Raw genomic sequence first — 19,218 nt, 5'->3', positions numbered from 1 at the left:
AATAACTATTAGACTAAACCATCAGCAATACAAACTGCATACATCTGTTCTCTCTTTCTCCAAGAGCTAATTTATACTTGATAGGAATTCTATATTACGTATTTCAGAAATAAAGAGCAAGGCAGTTTTCTTCAGAGAGAGGCTAAGTTTTGGAAAGAATTTTCCATCTACATATTTTCAGTCACCACCACTGCATTTCAAGTAGTTAAAAGACAATAAAGACTCTCTTTCCCACTTCTGCCTATAGAACTGAGCTTGAGTCAATTAGCAGTTTCTTCTCTTGTCCATTTCCCCTCTTTTGGAAATGGGTATAATTGTGTGCCTGTGCTAAGAAACTATTGTGGAATTATTTTATATTCAATTCCAAAAGAATCGGGGACTCTACAAGAGTCCCTTTTGAGGTTAAGTCCTATAACCCTGTGAATTTGTAAGTAAGGTCTAACGCTTATGAAAGTTCTGTTTAATTCTTGTGAATCTCCCTTTATCTATTGTTTCACAGTTTTAGTGAAATAGAAATTGTTGAGCGAAGCTATGGCGGCTGATGGGAAGGTAATCTCTGGTACCTGGGATGAATCAGTTACGTGATTATCAGTTATGAGACATTAGACTGCACCTTGCATTCAACAGGAATACTGAGAAAGACTGTAGATGATGTAGTCACAGGATTCCCATGTTACTTCACAAAGGGTCTGGGATCTGTCCCAGCCAAAGCAAAGGTTTTTCAGGGTATGACATTTCATTCTCTGATGTAATAAACTGCAGGTTATGAATGTATGTGTAACAAAAACACTGGTTATACCTATTTGTGAGAATTTACTCCCAGAATTCTATACCCAATAGCATGAGCTGATCAGGAGAGGAGGCAGCCCCTTGGGCAATGACAGAGCCATCCCTTGCCTGGTCCCAACAATCAGCTGCTTGACAGGACTAGACAGGGGAGGAGCTATATCACTACCAGCTCCAGCTTTTCTGCCTTCTGTGGCTGTGGTGGTAGCAGGTTCCTGGCAGGTCTCTCTGACAATTCACTCCAGGGATGAATGGAGTGGAGGACTGTAGGATGCTGTGGAGCCTCGAGGTCCCCCTTAGCACTAAGTGTGACTGTACAGCAGGGACGGGCAAAATGGCAGATCCAGCCAGTAGGTGGACTCCATTTCCCAGCAGACCCTGCCCATGTGGCTGGGGCCAGTTTCCATGGAGACCCCAGCAACAGCTGTGCTGTGATAGCATGAGTCAGGGGTTTCCATGAAGACCATTCCCAGCAGTGCTGGCAGGGCATGTGGCAGGGTGCAGAGCTGCTATGGAACCTGGCTGGGATCTTGTGGTGGTGACAGTATGATCCAGAGCCTGGGAAGAACTGTGATCTGCACCCGCATGCTCCAGGCAGGGTTGTTCAGGCAGCAGATCACAGCTCTGCCTGGCTCCTTGCAGTAGTGACAGTGTGGTCCGGAGCCACCGCAGACCTGAGACCCACTACCTGCACGCTCCTGCCTGGAGCATGCAGGCTGCAGATTGTTGCTTTGCCCTGGCTCTGGATCATGCTGTCATGTCTAGCAGAGGACACAACCATGCTGTCACTGTTGCAAGATCACAGCACAGCTCCGGAGTAGCTCTGCACCCTGCCAGCAGACCCTTGGGTTTTTTTAATCCCTGAAATGTAGCTATCCTTTAATTGTGGGTATCTCACCTTATGGGGAATTTGTAGCCTCATGGCCTTGGCCAACTTGGAGTCCCATCATAAAAGTACTGCTATTTTGTACTACTTTCAGTGTCTTTGTAGTGCTCCAAACAACTTGACTAGCCATATGCTTGCTTTTTGCGACAATACAAAGGTGTATTTAGAGATACAAAGGTAATGCCTGTTCATGGCCTTATGGTCAGACGGAAGCAGAACAGCATGTATTCACATCTCTGGTAGTTAGACATCCAGTAGCACTGGGAAGTCCAAGAAAACCAAAAGATGCAAACTTATCCTAACAGCCTGAAGATTGTATAGAAGAGGGGTGGAGGGGAGTCTTCCCTTTTCCTGTCATCACCACAGCAATCTTGCCACATTTGAGCTTTCACCAGCTGCTCTTAATGTAGGTGATGATCTTACATAGGTATTGGGAAACCAGGTGATAACACATTTTATCTCAGAAAAAGGAGATTTAGAGCTTGTTATTATCTACCTACTGTGGGTAATTTGGTCATGTTGTCTTAGTAGCTTACCCACCGATTTCATGCAGATACTGCATAAGATATAAGAGAATGTTGAACCAAGTCTGCCAACATTTTCCCACTAAGCAGCTGAATTTTGTAGATTGTCATCCAGTTCAATGATAAAGAGAAGCTTCAAAATCACCAATGAAAGATCACCAGACTAGAAATACTAAAATCAAATTTTATCATCTTTACCATATATCTGTTTCCTGCTCTCTTATTTTACTGTGTCCTGTTTTGGGCCCCCTGCTACAGAAAGGATGTGGACAAATTGGAGAGAGTCTAGCAGAGGACACGAAAACGGTTAGAGGGCTAGGACACATGACTTATGAGATGCTGAGGGAACTGGGCTTATTTAGTCTAGAGAAGAGGAGACCAAGAGGGGATCTGATAGTAGCCTTTAACTACCTGAAGTGGGGTTCGAAAGAGGATGGAGCTCAACTGTTCTCAGTGGTGACAGATGACAGAACAAGGAGCAAAGGAGTTGCAGGAAAGGAAGTTTAGGTTAGATATTAGGAAAAAACTCTCTCACTAGGAAGGTAGTAAAACACTGGGACAGGTTGTCCAGAGTGGTGGTGGAATCTCCATCCTTGGAGGTTTTTTAGGCCCCACTAGACAAAACTTTGGTTGGGATCTAGTTGGGGATGGTCCTGTTTGAGCAGGTGGTTGAACCAGATGACCTCTTGAGGTTCCTTCCAACCTTAATTTTCTATGCTTCTATGATTCTAAAATAAAGATATACTTCTACCCACTCTTATTAGATTGTGTTTCCTGTACAGGAGTAAACTGGCCCTCAAAAAACTATTGATTTTTCTTCAGATTTTTAGTCAATGGTAGCATACAGCCAACTTTGTACAGCAAAATAGAAATTGAAGATCAGTATATATTTGGGGTTAAAAGGGGGGGTTGCTTTGGGAAAGCATTGCATTGTTCATACAGTGTTTGTGTTGTGATGCAGTACATTCAGAAACAGAAACATCACCTAGATCAGCAAAAGAGTAGGAGAACTTTTACAGGATGTAGAATGACCTGAGAAATCTTTACACCCAATTCTTTTCAATATTTAAAGTTGCTAGAATAAGGATAGTCACATCAGAAGCAAGGCCAGTCCCTACTTGGACGGTCCAGTGATCTCTTTTGGTAGGATGAAGAGAAATAATGTTGATTAGCTTCACAGACTGCTTCTATAATAAAGAAGAGCCAATATACATAGCTTGAAGTAACAGAGGTTCAGCTACTGGGAATGATAGGTCTCTCTCAAATGTTTACTAGCTTATTTACATCTCCCCGCTTGAGACATCTGCAGGGCTAATGTGTTCCCACTTTTGCTCCTTTTGAATGTGTTGTTTCTACACTGTTGGGGAAAGAGAAGAATGTTAGGGAAAAATGGTCAGAAAAAAAGCCTTGCATTAAATATTTGAAAGTGTCACATCAAATTGGAAGCTGAAGTCTGAATCAGGAACATTTAAATATATTTAGAATAGGTCTTGAATTACAAGTAATTATTAGAATTATGAACAGTGTAAGGACCAATCCTATAACAAAATTCTATATGTGGGCCTTAATTCTGCCCTCTGAATACCTATGCATTAAGTGTGCCACAGAACATAACTCAGGAATCAATGGCGTCTCAAGCTTTTACATGACATGGATCATCTTTTAATAAATAGTGAAATTCTCTCACAGTCTACCTTTCCTTCCCATTAGCTAATGATAAACCCAACACTCCAATTCAGTGTTACAAGTCCGTTGTTTTCCCTCCCTACCACCCGCACCTCCGCCCAACACTGCCAACCTCTGCATGCCCATGACAATTATTTTCACAGAAAAATGATATCAGTAATGCATTCTCATGTATTTTTTTGCTGGAAGCAATAAGAATGAGTGTCAAACCCATGAAACTATCCAGTTCTTCGCAGAGAAAAACAATCAGGGGAGCAAGACTGGAGAACTTCTGGATTAAACAGAAGATTAAGAAAAGACTTATCCTTACTTTATTTTCACTCTTTTAATTCCAATTTCCATGGAAACCAGGCTGGAGAATGCCAGCAGGCAGTCTGCACCTGAGCCTCCAAGTAAGAACGCTCTTGTAGAGCTCAGCAGGCAGACAGCAGCAGACACAGTCTACCAGACCTGGTTCCAATGCTCAGCTATAGATTTTAAGCAAAGCACAGTCTTATGACTTAAACAAAGGAGTTACAAATAGGTATGTGTCCTAGCCACAGCTGTACCAGGATTGTTGTGGCAACTCATTTGAGCTCCTTCATTTTCCCATTTGTAGTGGGGGGGGAATTTTTCCCTCTCAAAGAGGGTGTTAGGCAAAATTCACTACCATTAATATACAAAGATGACCAAAGGAAGGAATATTTTGACTCTGAAACTCTATAATGTAATCACATTGCCAGCTATACAGTTCAGACCCCTATATTTTGAATCTTCACTAGGCATTGGGATCATTCTATGGAGAATACGCATTATATAAAAATCAAGTAATTAGCCACTGGTGCTTAATATAATCATATATTAACTAACTTTAGAAAGATAACTATGGCTTTACCCCCTGAATTGTGATGCAAACCTCTGTTCAAGTAAAAGCAGTTAATGATGAATGAATGTAAATATGTTTAAATGCAAACTGACAGTTTAAAATATTATATAAACTAAATTACACCTTGAATTCAGGAATTTTAAAGCCACCTTCAAATAAGAAGGGGGTGAGAGAAAAACAGCAGGAATGCAAAACCATTTTCTTAAATACATTAGCTAAACAAGAGAGAGGTCACCCTTATTTTGTTCTTGATACTACATCTAAGCCAATTACAGTTTATCAGAAGGATACCATAATCAGGTCATTGTAGAGGAAAGAAGATGAACAGTGCAACTGATGTAATTGTAGCCGATATAGCAGCCTCACAAAATGAAAGTGGATATAAAACACAGTATAATGAGGGTTTTATTGTCCTGTGAAAGTTCAATATTAGATCACAAAAGCTGACTAGAAAATGCAGTGGAAGATGCAAGAACTAAATCCATATATTAGGAGAGTTGCTATATGGTGTTCTAGAACTATTTATCAGACTCAAATTGATCGTGTATGTTCTCCTTCAAAATGATATATATATATATGTATATATGTATATATAAAAGCTCCCTCCCACCCCACCCCAAATTTTAGAGGGTTACAAGAACATGACTACTTTAAAAACAGTATGAAAGGAAACCAAGCCCACATGTATAAGAAGCTGAAGCAAATGTGGAGAGCATTTTGTAGACACTGATTTTCTTTTTTCAGGGGGATGCTGAAGTGGAAACTGTGGCCTTAAACTGACTATTATCAAAATTACAGGGACTCAGAAAAATAGTGCATTCTAGTTAGCTGCAAAGTGGAAAACTGTAGAACAGAGGTTAGATAACAGTATAATTTAGTATAATCTTTTCTGCAATATCTATAACAGTAATTATAGGTTTAATAGTACAAATTGGAGGGAAAAAATCGTATAGCGGTCAGCAACCTATCTTTCACTGCATCAAAAATGGTGCATTTATCAAATGCAAGGGAAGTAAGGATGTGATGTGGCTCACTTTATTAATGTTTCACAGCTTGACACAAGCAAATATTGAGGTTAGAATAGCTAGAGGAAGCAAGGGCACTATGAAAAAGCTACAGCTGATTCTCAGAGCACAAAGGTCTTTTACCCCACTCTGTCAGCATGAAAGTTATTTTTGTTTTTTTGGGGGGGCGGGGTTTGGGGTTTGGTTTTTTTTAGAGAATCTATCCTTTTTTAATGTAACAGTCACGTTGCATATGTTTACGCACCTTCTCTCTTTTGCATCAATAATTAAGTCCCAATTTTCTGGTCCATGCTGAGGAGCCACCACTTCAGTTTTGAACACGGTTGAAAACAAGAGAATGTGTCTAACTCACTCTAAGTCTTCTATTTCAATCTTCTATTTGATATTCAGTTAGTGTTTAAGACTGAATAATAGGTAGTTTTCTGAATAATAGGTAGCTTTAAATGGCTTATGGGCACACCGGGAAAGACTCTCTTTCTTTCAAATACAGACAGCAAGCAGATGCCACGTAATTTTGTCATAAACAAGCACTGCACATGCTATGGGAAAATGTAACTATCAGTAATGTGGCTGGAAATCATACCAGGTAGGGCAGGAGGGTGGGTGTTGGCATTTCTTTTAAAGGTCTCCGAATGCTCCTGCAGTAGGAAACAGGACTCACCTCAGCATGAAGTTTTGCAGTTCTTACCATGTGTAGGGAATGGAACATTGCCAAGCAACATTTATAAGAGGAATTAAGCACACTGCACACATAGGGCACATCCCCACGAGTGGGAATATGTGCTTCCCCAGAGACAAACAGCAGTGGTACAATGTGCAATGCTGCTACTTGTCCCCAGGGAACACCCATGCCACACATACTCTGGCGTGAGACACATTGCCTCAGGTGGGGTAGGGGAGGCTGAGGCCAGCAACTGTGCTGGTCCCAGCAGCAGCGTTCCCTCTCAGCTGTGTGGCATGTGTGGCCATGCAGGCGTGATCATGCCGCGCTGTCAGGCGCACCTGCACGGCCACATACACCACACAGCTTAGAGGGAACACTGCCCAGCAGCTTTACCTGGGGTCCTGGGGGCCTCCAGGAGCTGCAGTTGCATCAGTCCTGAAGCAAGGAGCCTGACCAGCAGCTGGAATGTGGCTCTGGCTGGCCAGGCTCTTGTTTTCAGAAGGTGCATGCTACCACAATGTGCACTACCCCAGTTTTTTTTAGGTGCAGGTTTTTTTGACCCTGGGATCGCCTGGGGGGGTAAAAAACACTCCCCATGATGCAAGTTAGCAGTGCACGGAACACCTGCATGTGCAGTGTACAGAGTGCAGCATCACAGATGGGTTTGCGACACTGCATACCACACATCTGCACTGCTCTGGACACACCCATAGAGGCCAAGGGGGACAGCGCTCCCAAAATTACAGCTTGCTATTCTCAGTTAGAGTTTGAATGAAATGGGTGCAATTCAACAGACTGAGCAGGATGTATCCTGCCGGGGTCATTAGTAACTTTGTACTGCTAATGATACTGTAACTTTGTACTGTACTGAATGATAAGAATATAAGAACTACCGCTTACTGGGCCACACCATAGGTCCATCTTGCCCATTATCCTGTGTCATACAAGAGCAGAGAGTGGATGCTGAAAGGGAGAATGAACTGGGTATGACCAGGGTTTTTTCCCCACTGTTCCTTTCTCACTTGCAGGCACCAGCATGTAAGGTATAGGAAGTTCTGATCGAGTGGTTGTATCCCTAAGTTCAGTTGCTACTGATGCCTCTTTGCTCCAAGAATTTGTAACCCCCTTTTTGAATCTGGCTAAACTGTCAGCTTCCACATGTGGTAGCAATGAGTTCCACACTTTAATTACATGCTGTGTGACCAACAACTTTCTTTTGTTAGTTTTAAACTTAATACATACTACTTTAATTAATTAACACCTGTACTGTACTGCATGTTTAATTTTTTTTCTAAATAACTTCACTGCCATTAATTCATAACCAGCAGTGCCAGCTGGCTAATTTATGGGTAATGTCAGGAGAATGGGAAGATCTGACCATATAAACACAGGAGTTAAAATGTGATTTTAGCATATAAAAGAAATAAAATACCAGTTTACCACCTTTGTTCGCATTCATCCCATGTTGCACAGACCTTGTATAAATAAACAAAACCACGCCATGTAATGAACCCACACTTAGAATGAAGGACACTTACTGAAAAAATTACTGAATGAATATGTAATGTCTATGTCTACTATACTCACTTCCAACTAAGGTCCTTATAGCCCAGTAGAGGTAACTCAGCAGTCACTTTTTATATAGAAGTAATTCAGAATTTAGCGGAAATCGATACCTCATTTGTTAGAGATGATGTAACAGAAACAGTTACAGATGTAACAGACAAACATAACGACAATGGACATAAATGACCACAAAAATACTTGGTCTTTTACCTCAGTGCTAGTTTTAATTAAAAAAAAATGTTTTTTGTCAAGATTGTGACACTCAAGTACAGAAACTATTTTTGGACCATTCATTTGTGACAATCCTCTTAAAACTTTGTGAGCCATTTTCTCTCAAAATTTTTATTGTTGCAAGAAATGGCTCTATTTTGCTGAAAGACAGGACTCTATGGCCGCGTCCAGATGAGTGGGCACGGGCCTGTTGCAGTGTCTCAATCACGGTATTAAAAAACACGCTGGAAAAAAGTGGCGCAGGGCACGGTGCTGGTGCATGCCCTGAGGAAACCAGAGGCTGGGTCCCCCAGAGAGATACTTTAGCACTCAGGCAGAGCATCTCTATGCCTGCCTCAGGTCCCTGCTGCTACAGCATGCTGTCTCAGCATGCTGAAGTAAGTAGGAGCAGGGCAAGGCTGCAGCAGTGACCCGGACCAAGGCTCTGTCCCAGGTATGTAGGAGCATGGGGGTGGAGGGGAACTGCGTGGGAGGGGGTGGGGGCACTGTGTTGGTGGGGTGGGTCCCCCACGTACCCCCTCCCCCCTGCCACATGGCACACAGTCCCCTCTGCAACAGCAGCAGCAGCAGCTATCAGGGCACTGTGCCAGCCCAGTTTGCTGGCATGCACTCTCAGACAGGACTGGGCTGGCTTTTGCCATCACCTGGACTCCTGGCATCAAACACAAGAGCCGTGCACCCTTGGGCCGCACTGGGTCCTACCTCCATGGACCCACCCCGATCCAATGACACACGGGGCACAAGGAGGCAGGACCTAGCTTGGCTGAGGCCACGTGACTCTTGTGTGTGGTGCTGGGAGCCCAGGTGACAGCACGAGCCAGCCTGATCCCATCTGAGAGTGCATGCCAGGGGGACACGCTGGTGCCATGCATCAGATGCAGCCACCAAGGGTCTCTGCCAGGAGCTGGAAACAAGCAACCCAAAGGCCCCTGCTGCTGGTGCTGCCAGGGGGGCTGTGCACCATGCAGAGGATGGGTGGGAGACCTACCCCTCCCACATATTTCCCCCCATCCCCACCCCCACACAGTCCCCCCAGACTCACAACCCTCCCCATAATCCACTCACAAACCCTGCACCCATTTACCCACCCACAAACCCCACACCCCCAAATCCCTGCATGAGCCCCACACCACCCCCACAAACCTCTCCCACCACAAACCCTACTGCAGTGAGGTCCTCTTTCATACAGGTCTCACTAAGGTGTCAGTAAATAAGCATGCACTTTACAGCACTTGCATATATTCATATCATTAGATTATGTTTATTTTTTATCTTTCAGTTTGCATGTGCAGGGAATTCAGCCAGTGTCATCCTGGCCAATTTAGATCTGCCAATCTTGGAAGATCCTCCTGGGGTTCCAGGTCCATTTTAGAGCACCTGATTGCACATAATCTTTTCTTCCATAACCTCAGCCGTGCCTTTTTAGCTGCCGTGTCTAATGGCAGAACACCGGTCACAAAACACTTTCACATTTTAAGCCATTTAGTTATTTCGTGTGACCACAGAGCGGATGCCTGGGTTCTTCTATCTGCTGTGATCTTTCTTTTTGGCTCACTACCTTTCTGCTAGTATCAGGTGGTGCAATGCCAGGCAGTAAGTACAAGCTATTCTTTGGTGTTGACTTTAGACATCCTGTTATTTCACAAGAACTATCATGTAGAACTGGGTCTAGTTTCATGAAATGAACTGACTGTCTCCATATTGGACATGCATACTCTGCAGCGGAGTAAAACAAGGCAATAGCAGTGGTTCGTAACACAGCTGGATTTGCTCTCCACTTGAGGTGATCAACTTTTGAAGTATGTTGTTGCAGGCACTGACTTTTACTTTCATCTTATCTACATGTGCTTTGAAGGTAAGTGTTCAGTCCAATATTATCCCCAAATACCCAGAATTTGGGTGATTAGTCAAAGGGATTCATTCCAGGTGATGTTTAATTTCCACTTGCTTTCTTTATGAAGTAGGTGTTGCTCAGTGTTTGTCAGTGAATATGTCAGCCTGTTCCTGACAATGGCAAAGTTCTCCTCTTGTGATGTGATGCATAGATCATCAGTATATATGAAGCTCCTCGTATTACTCTGTATGAGTTGGTCATCCATGTATATGGTCTGTGGGAGGCCGTTCCATTGTTGTCTCCAGCAGCTCTATTTCTTGCACAGTTCTATATAAAAATGCCTACTCTCCAAAAGAGATTGGATGACATACAGTAGGTGGTAGTTGTGTCATATTGTCATACTGAACAGCTGCAAGCAGACCTGGACAGGTTGGACAAGTGGGCAGAAAACAACAGAATGCAGTTCAACAAGGAGAAATGCAAAGTGCTGCACCTAGGGAGGAAAAATGTCCAGCACACCTACACCCTAGGGAATGACCTGCTGGGTGGCACAGAAGTGGAAAGGGATCTTGGAGTCCTAGTGGACTCCAAGATGAACATGAGTCGGCAGTGTGATGAAAGCCATCAGAAAAGTCAATGGCACTTTATCATGCATCAGCAGATGCATGACGAATAGATCCAAGGAGGTGATACTTCCCCTCTATCGGGCGCTGGTCAGACCGCAGTTGGAGTACTGCGTGCAATTCTGGGTGCCACACTTCAAGAGGGATGCAGATAACCTGGAAAGGGTCCAGAGAAGGGCCACTCATATGGTTAAGGGCTTGCAGACCAAGCCCTACGAGGAGAGACTAGAGAAACTGGACCTTTTCAGCCTCCGCAAGAGAAGGTTGAGAGGCGACCTTGTGGCTGCCTATAAGTTCATCACGGGGGCACAGAAGGGAATTGGTGAGTATTTATTCAGCAAGGCGCCCCCGGGGGTTACAAGAAACAATGGCCACAAGCTAGCAGAGAGCAGATTTAGATTGGACATTAGGAAGAACTTCACAGTTCGAGTGGCCAAGGTCTGGAACGGGCTCCCAAGGGAGGTGGTGCTCTCCCCTACCCTGGGGGTCTTCAAGAGGAGGTTAGATAAGCATCTAGCTGGGGTCATCTAGACCCAGCACTCTTTCCTGCCTATGCAGGAGGTCTGACTCGATGATCTATTGAGGTCCCTTCCGACCCTAACATCTATGAATCTATGAATTGTAGAATTTGGCAAGCAGGTTTTGGTGGTTGACTGTGTCATATGCCACGATAGGTCTACAAAACACAACACCTGTTATTATCCCTGTCTGAAATCCATCACCTATATGCCAGGTGATGTTTAGTATTTGGCTAATGCAGGACTTGCCTGGTTTAAATCCAGCTTGTTCTAGTATAAGATGTTGTTCAATATGAGATGAAAGGCAATTGAAAATAAGGCATTTGTAAAGCTTATAAAGCTGGCACAGAAGTGACACTCACCTAAAGTTCTCTGGGCCAGAGTTTCACAGAAGTAGGATCAGAAGGGACCTTGTAGATCATCAAGTCTAACCCCCCTCCCCTGGGCAGGGGAGAAAACCGGGCTCAAATGACTCCAGCCAGGTAGACGTCAAGCCTCCTCTTAAAGACCCCCAGGGTAGGAGCCATCACCACTTCCCTTGGAAGTTGGTTCCAGATCCTAGCCGCCCTGACTGTGAAGTAGTGCCTTCGGACGTCTAGTCTAAACCTACTTTCTAACAATTTGTGGCCGTTATTCCTTGTTACCCCAGGGGACGCTAGGGGGAAGAGGGTCTCTCCCAAACCCTGCTGGTCCCCCCTGTTGAGTTTATAGATGGCCACCAGGTCCCCCCTCACTGTTTTCATCCAAATCTGCAGAAAAATGACAAAGTTATAGGTATTTTAGTGATTACCCATTATAGGCTATGGCCGAATCGGCTGATTCAGCAGCCAAATCTCCAAATCTGATTCGGCCAAATTGAATAGAGACAGTGACTCGAAGTGCTGAACCAAATCACTGTTCCCCCAAATTGGCTGAATCTGAATTGAATACTTGCCACTTTGCACAGGCCTAATATTTATTCCCTAGATCAATTCTTTCCATTTCCATTGTCTTTCTTCTTGGAGCTTGTTAGTTAGGACTATCCCTGCCACAACAGTGTCTTCTGAGAAAGGATCTCTTTGAAACATTTGCTAGTATTTTCATATACATCTACTAGTATGGGAGTAAGCCCCGGTAAATACTCAGTTCTGTATTTTCAAGGTATATGCCTCTTGGAGGTTTTGCGCAGTGCATTCACAGAAGCTGCTGTGCCTGGAGTGTATTTTTACAGCTATGTAAGAAACAGTTTAAAATAAATTCATTGAGGAAACTAGCATGCATTTACAACGGGAGCAGTTTGAGTAACACTATAATACCTTGCATGTGTTGATTGTATAACAATTGCATTATTTAAAAAACATTGTGTCAAAATTCACTGAAAATTAATCTTTACCACTTCAGTATTTTAACTACTAGAGTGTAAATGAAAACAAATGTGGATTCTATTACTGTGCTACAGACTGTTTTTCCCCCCTAATACTGTTTTGCATCTCTTTTGGCTCATATGCTAAGGTCCTTATTCTTTTTTCTCTTCTGTCTTTAAATGTTTTCCCTTAGGGCCCAGTATTTACATCATTTTTTAGCTTCTTGGCTTCTCTTTCTTTTAATATCTGCATTCTCTATCAGTCGCTCTCACTTGTCTTTATTCTCAGCATCTCACTGTAATGGTTTGCTTCTTTAGAGTTGTGTGGCTTATTTTATGTAGTTCTCCTACTTACTCTCTTCCAGTCAGCCTATTTCTTCCTTTTTGCTTTTTCAATAGAAAATTGATCCTAATCTGAACACTGCCCCAAACTTTATAAGCACAACCCAAACATCCATTCATTAGAAAGACGAGGTGATGATGGGAAATGGTAAAGCTAAACGAGCTGTGCCAGGATAAAATGATGAATTTAATCTTTTTTTGTTGTTGTTGTTAGCAATGCAGTTAGCTCTTCCCCCTCAGGAACAAGAGAGACATTAAGGAATGAGGTTATAATCCATTTCTGGGTCCATTTATACAGTGCCCCTCCCTGAAGCTCTCATGTTTGATCTAACCAAATGTCCAGTCTAACCTCCACTAATTGAAAATAGACTTCTCTAAAACTACAAAATTCTGGCAAAAGATTTGAAATTAAGTCAACTCACAACACTCACCGAAGGGTGGTTAACCCTCTAATCCAGTGGTTCTCAACCTTTTTAGACTGTAAATCCCTTCTTAACTTCTGTGGACCAGGAGGCATCCCATCTCAAAAACTAATTTATTTATTACAGTACTTAGTTGCTTGAAGAGGGGCAGAGAAAAGACTACCAGTGAGTGCTGGGAGGAGGAATGACTGGAAGGGATGACATGTATCTCCTCACCAGAGCCTCCGCTTATCTAGCTTATATCTCCTCGTCTCTCCATACAGCACCCTTGTGGCAGCCTAGTTGAGAATTATGCCTCTAGTCACCAGGGTGCAGCTATTGCATTTGTAACTTGTCTCTTTCTTATGGTCATATTTTCTCCAAGAAAAAAAGCAATAAAAATTATGTTTGCTAAACTACTTTGTCTTTCATTATATTATGCATTGTTCAGGAAGACAGAACATTGTGGACACATCTGGCAGTTCTAAACTGTATTTAAATAGCAAGAAGTAGTGTGACAATACCATCCATGCAAGTATATACAATTTGTACTGAAAGGTGAATTTGCAATCACAGAAGGCTGTAGTTATTTACAGAATACTATCCATGTATGTGGTATTCACTGTACAGCAAACGAACTGTCTCAGACAAACAACAGGTTGTTGTCTTAAAAAGCTTAGGCTAAGATTTTTAAAAATAGAGGCCCAAGGTTCACCAAGTATAAATTTAGACACATAAATAAGTAGTCTGAATTTCAGAAGTCAGTTGGAGAAGGTCCCCAACACTAATTTTACCATTGGGTACAATTATGCACAAGTCACCAGGAGTTTTGCCATCAGCTTCAGTGGGAACAGGATCAAGATGAAGTTGTACAGATAAAGATGAAACATGCAGTGACAGACACAGAATGCAATGTGATCCCACATTTTGCAGAGTTTTTAAACATCCTGTACTTCTGAGAAAAAGTCCTTGTGCAACTTTAAACTTTAATAATTTTGGATGTACAAATGATAGAAGCAAATTATAAATGGTGATTGAAAGCATAATTCATTAAGTTTCAACACAATAGAGCTCAAATTTCCAGACTTCAACATAACCACCATCTTTTGTGATACATCATTCAAATCTGATTTTCCAACTCATAGAAAACATTTTCCAGTTGCTGCTAAGTGATTTCATGAATTGCATTTGTGATCCTTACCCTATGCATAGCTAATACTATGCTAAAAAACTTAATGAATTATGTTTTCAATCGCCATTTACAGTTTGCTTATATCATGTGTATATACAAAGTTATTAAAGTTAACGGTTGCACAAGGACTTTATAAATATCCTGTACTTCAGTATAGGAAGATACTTAGTTTATATTCATGTAACTAACATCTTTCAAAGTTCTGGAAATTAAAACAAGTTATTTGTCTTTCATAGTTTCTAGGTCAGAAGGGACCTGAACAGATTGTCAAGTCTGATTCCCTACCCTGGGCAGGAACGAGCGCTGAAATCATAACACCCCAGCCAGATATCTATCCAACCTCCTCTTGAAGACTCCCAAGGTAGGGGAGAGCATCACCTCCCTTGGGAGCCCATTCCAGAGCCTGACAGCCCTAACCATAAAGTAATGTCTCCTGATATCAAGCCTGAACCTGCTCTCAATCAATTTGTGGCCGCTATTCCTTGTTATCCCAGGTGGTGCCTGGGGGAACAGAGCCTCACCTGTTTTCTGCTGGTCCCCCCTGATGAGTTTATAGATGGCCACCAGATTCCCTCTCAATCTTCTCTTGTGGAGGCTGAATAGATTCAGGCCATTTAGTCTATCTTTGTAGGGCCTGGCCTGCTGCCCCCTGACCATGCAAGTGGCCCTCTTCTGGCCCTCTCAAGGTTAGCCACATCCCTCTTGAAGTGCGGTGCCAAGAACTGGATGCAGTACTCCAACTGTAGCCTGACCAGTGCCACTGAAATTGTGTCTGTGTGATAAAACTGCTTGCTGAAAGCTCTGTGAAAATTAGAACAAGTGTTTTTTCTGTCACTTGTTCAGATATTAAGCTATATGTTGTTGTTAAGAGCCTAATTAAAGTCAAAGAGTAATGAGGCCTAGTAAATTTAGCAAGGCCTTGTAGAAGTAGTGGTAGGCCCTGTGGCATAGTAAAAATTAACCTTATCAGAAGAATGCAAGGCTTGTACTGCTATTGGTCAGTCCTAAGAATAATTATAATGGGTGAATCTGGATGGCTGTAAGTTATCAGCATAGCTCAGAAGTTATAAAGTGGCTGGCACATCTGGAAATCATTTAAAAGGAAGATGCAGCTCTGTAAAAGAAGCTCCTGATTTAAGATCAGCTGCTGACTTGGATTCGGTGGGCCCGTGGATCTTGAGGAGCCTGAGGACTGAATAACAGGGTCCTTCCCGGTACCCGTTGGACAGCGCTGATTGGGGATGTCTGACTTTGCTGAGCTTTGCAGAAGAGGAACTTGTTGTAGATCAGGCATCAAAGGGGACTGCCAATAAGTTGCCGACACGAACTATTATTGTCTGTCATTGTAGTATTATCATTTATGCGTAGTTGTGTGTTTGTTAAGTCAATAAACCTTTCTTACCTTTCTACCCCTCCTACCACACTCTCAATCCCTAACCCTCCACAGGTGGCTGGGACAGACGCAGTAGTCCAACTGCGGCCTGACCAGTGCTGCATAGAGGGGAAGGATCACCTCCCTGGACCTGCTTGTGATGCATCTATAGATGCATGACAAGGTGTGGTTAGCCTTTCTTACCATGTATCTCACTTCTTCACAAATGAATATGGAAATTAAATTTTAGATCATTTTTAATTACTATAGCATAGTCGTGAGTCACATAACATTTTAAACATATAGGGTGTGTCCAGACAAGCATGGACGTGTGGCATGTGGCACTGCAAACGTATCTGCAGTGCCACATACTGCACAGTCAGGTGATCTCCCTGCTGCAAGAGCACATGTTGCCCATCTGTGAACTGCTCCATGTTTTTTCCACAAGTTTTTTTGACCCCTGGATATCCAGGGTTCAAATAAAACCACAGGAGGAAAAAAAAACAGAGCAGTGCATGTACCGGGAACCTGTGCCACTGAAAAGTGGAGCTGGACTGCCCAGAGCCATACTGTGGCTGCCAGCCAGGCCCCGCCCAACAGGAGCGCCACTGCTGCAGCCCCAGGAGGACCCCAGAGCCCTAGGTAAGGCTGCTGGGGCTAGCACAGTGCTGCCCCCAGCCTCCCCTACTGCCCCTGGTGTAATGTGCCATGCACCAAAGTGCACGCAGAATGGGCGTTCCCTGAGGACAAGTAGTTGCAGTGCAAGGTGCACCACTGCTACTTGTCCCCAGGGAACCAAATGTACCCGCTTGCCTCGATATGGCCATATAGGTTGAATTTTACAAACAATCATGTGAGGTGCAACTTCTATACGCAAACCTAGTAAAATTGGGTTGGGAAACAAATTGAGTTTATTATAAATTTTAGTTATTTCTGGGAGAACATAACGGCCTCAGGCACTTGATACCTTATTCTATTCAGCAGATTATAAAAAGGAGATTCTTAGTTTTCCACCTCTCTGAATTTTTCCCTTCAAATTGTTCACATCATATAAATCACATTCAACTACTACCACTAGATTTGTAAAGATAATCAAGTTTATAAACACTTCAAGCTTTAAAACTGCTGCAAGAGTTTACTATGAAATAAAAGTATATGAAATTGATTGTTTGCTTTTTCTGTAAAAAACAAAACAACAAAAAAAGATAGTATGTCAAATCTTTCTTCCTGCACACTTTCTCACCTTGACATTTATTCTCTTTGTGCAAAAGTCACAAACTTACCACTTCAAATTATCTTTACACATTAAGGAGTTACTCAATGCCATCATTACAAACTCTCTTCCATTATATTCCTCTCTGTATTGAGAAACAGCTTTAAAACAGATACACTGATCACATTTATATGGCTTATGTGTCTACCTGAAAACCAACAGAACCTAATAGGAAACAGACCCAGGACTGAACCTTTTCTGAGGCAGAAACACATTTTCATAATTAACAATCAGAATAGTTTAAAAATTATGATATGCATCTTTAGAAGGCAAGAAATGGTAACGTTTTCCTACAAAGATAATATCCAAAAATTGTATGCTATCTCTAATCCTACTTAATCAACTGAAAACATATAATTTAAAATACATGAATCGACTCACTTTGAAACAAATACCTAATTTTTCACTTCTCAGTTATTTTTGATCTCCAATCTAGAGAAAAAACAAATAAGAAATCCTCTCAAACTTACATAATTTCACTTCCACATTTCCTTGTACTTCAAGACAAAAATATATTAGTACATTATCCCTCCCCACAAAAAGGAAAATTAATGTTTACCTGTATTCCTGTCCGGTAAAATACAGCAGTGCTTTTGCAGTATGCCAGGCAGAACCTATTGCAATACAGAAACAAAAAGACAATTAATGTCTTATAACTATTGGAAGAAAAACAACCATTACAAAAAACAACATTTGTTATAAATATTTGGTAAACAGTTCTTATGATACTACAACAAATCCCTTTTAGGCTAGGTACAGCTGTTACACATAATTCAGACTAAGTGATCATAAATCAAACAAACAGAAGTTTGGGGTAGATAGATCAGACTGAAAATGACGGAACCTAGCCTAAGATAGTCCTGGACTGATGTGCACTCAAAGTTATGTGAATTAGGTTAGTCTGGTGCATTGAACTTCTATACCAGATTCCCTATTGAGTCAAGTTGTGGTCTGCTGGGACCCCTCGATCCTCTGTGGGCCCCCACCAGCCCCCACCTCACTAGGAGATGTGCTGGAACTCAGTCCATGCTTGGCTGCTCTAGCCAAGTGCACAGCTGGGCATGTCCCTGGGTTCTCCCAAGTCTAAGCCAACAAAACCTCGGTCCCCAGCCCCACCTTGTTCTGTATGCAGCCAGCTATCATCCACAAGCAGATAGCGAGGGGCGGGCTGGAGGGTAGCAGGGAGGGAAACAGAGACTTCTGTGTTCCCTGCATGCACCCTGGGACCCATGACTCCAAGCCATGCCCCAATATCCCATCACAAAACACCCAGAAACAGACCTGACATGGAGTCCAGGAGAACCCCTGTGCACAGGTGCAGCCTCACAGATCACACCCCTGGCTCCTGCACAAACCATCTCAGTAGCCAGAACCAGGCAACCTGTCACCTGGACCCCAGCACAGACCCCCATGAGCAGGAAGCAGTGCAGTGCAGGAGCCAGTGCAGGCGGCTCACCTCTGATAGTGTGGGGTGGCAGAGGGAAGAACATCAGGACTACCTGTATGGAGGCAACTCTTTGGCCTCCATGGCTTGGCCACTGCCAGCAGGTACCTGGCTCACAGGCACCTGGCTTGCTGAAAGGGTCACAGAGTACTAGGATGAAGAAGTGAGGGTGGGAGTGGCATTGAACATCCAAATTGGGACAAGCAGGCAGATGCCTCTGGAAACTTCAAGACCAGATGACGCATGGCCAGCTGTTTCTGTGTTGCAGACAGAGGACACTGGAGATTCCAGGCTGGGGCATAGAGCATTGCCAGAATCACAGGGTGTCTGCTGGAAGCCCCTAAAAAGTTCAAGGTTGTGGAGGTAGCCTGACCAGTGGAGCCCCAGTCATGCTGGACCAGGGGCCACACCCAGATACAGTGAGAGGGAGAGTCATTTGCCAGGACCTGCACCCTCATGCATCCTCCACTCCTCCCATCCACCCACACTTCCATCCTTCCTTCCATTCTTCCATCTACCCTCTCACAGCCACAAACCCATCTGTCCCACCTACACCTGCGGAGACCCCACAGGCACTGCCACAGACCATGGATGACCCCATCTCATCCTCTTCCTCTACCCAACCCCAGTCATATGACTGGGAA

The 19,218-nt window shown here is 43.2% G+C and overlaps 1 long non-coding RNA gene across 1 annotated transcript in view; it reads right to left on the bottom strand.

Annotated features, from left to right (window-relative positions):
- LOC132251208 (uncharacterized) overlaps positions 1 to 19,218 on the bottom strand; it is a 549,220-nt gene that overhangs the window by 375,173 nt on the left and 154,829 nt on the right. The window contains exon 3 of the long non-coding RNA XR_009463113.1: positions 17,690 to 17,744. This is a non-coding gene — a long non-coding RNA (uncharacterized LOC132251208). The remainder of the gene's footprint in view (positions 1 to 17,689; positions 17,745 to 19,218) is intronic.

The sequence above is a fragment of the Alligator mississippiensis genome, chromosome 1 (assembly GCF_030867095.1).
Source record: "Alligator mississippiensis isolate rAllMis1 chromosome 1, rAllMis1, whole genome shotgun sequence".
NCBI classification, from domain to species: domain Eukaryota; kingdom Metazoa; phylum Chordata; order Crocodylia; family Alligatoridae; genus Alligator; species Alligator mississippiensis.
The sequence above is the reverse complement of the archived record's forward strand: the minus strand, read 5'-3'. Positions and strand labels throughout refer to the sequence as shown.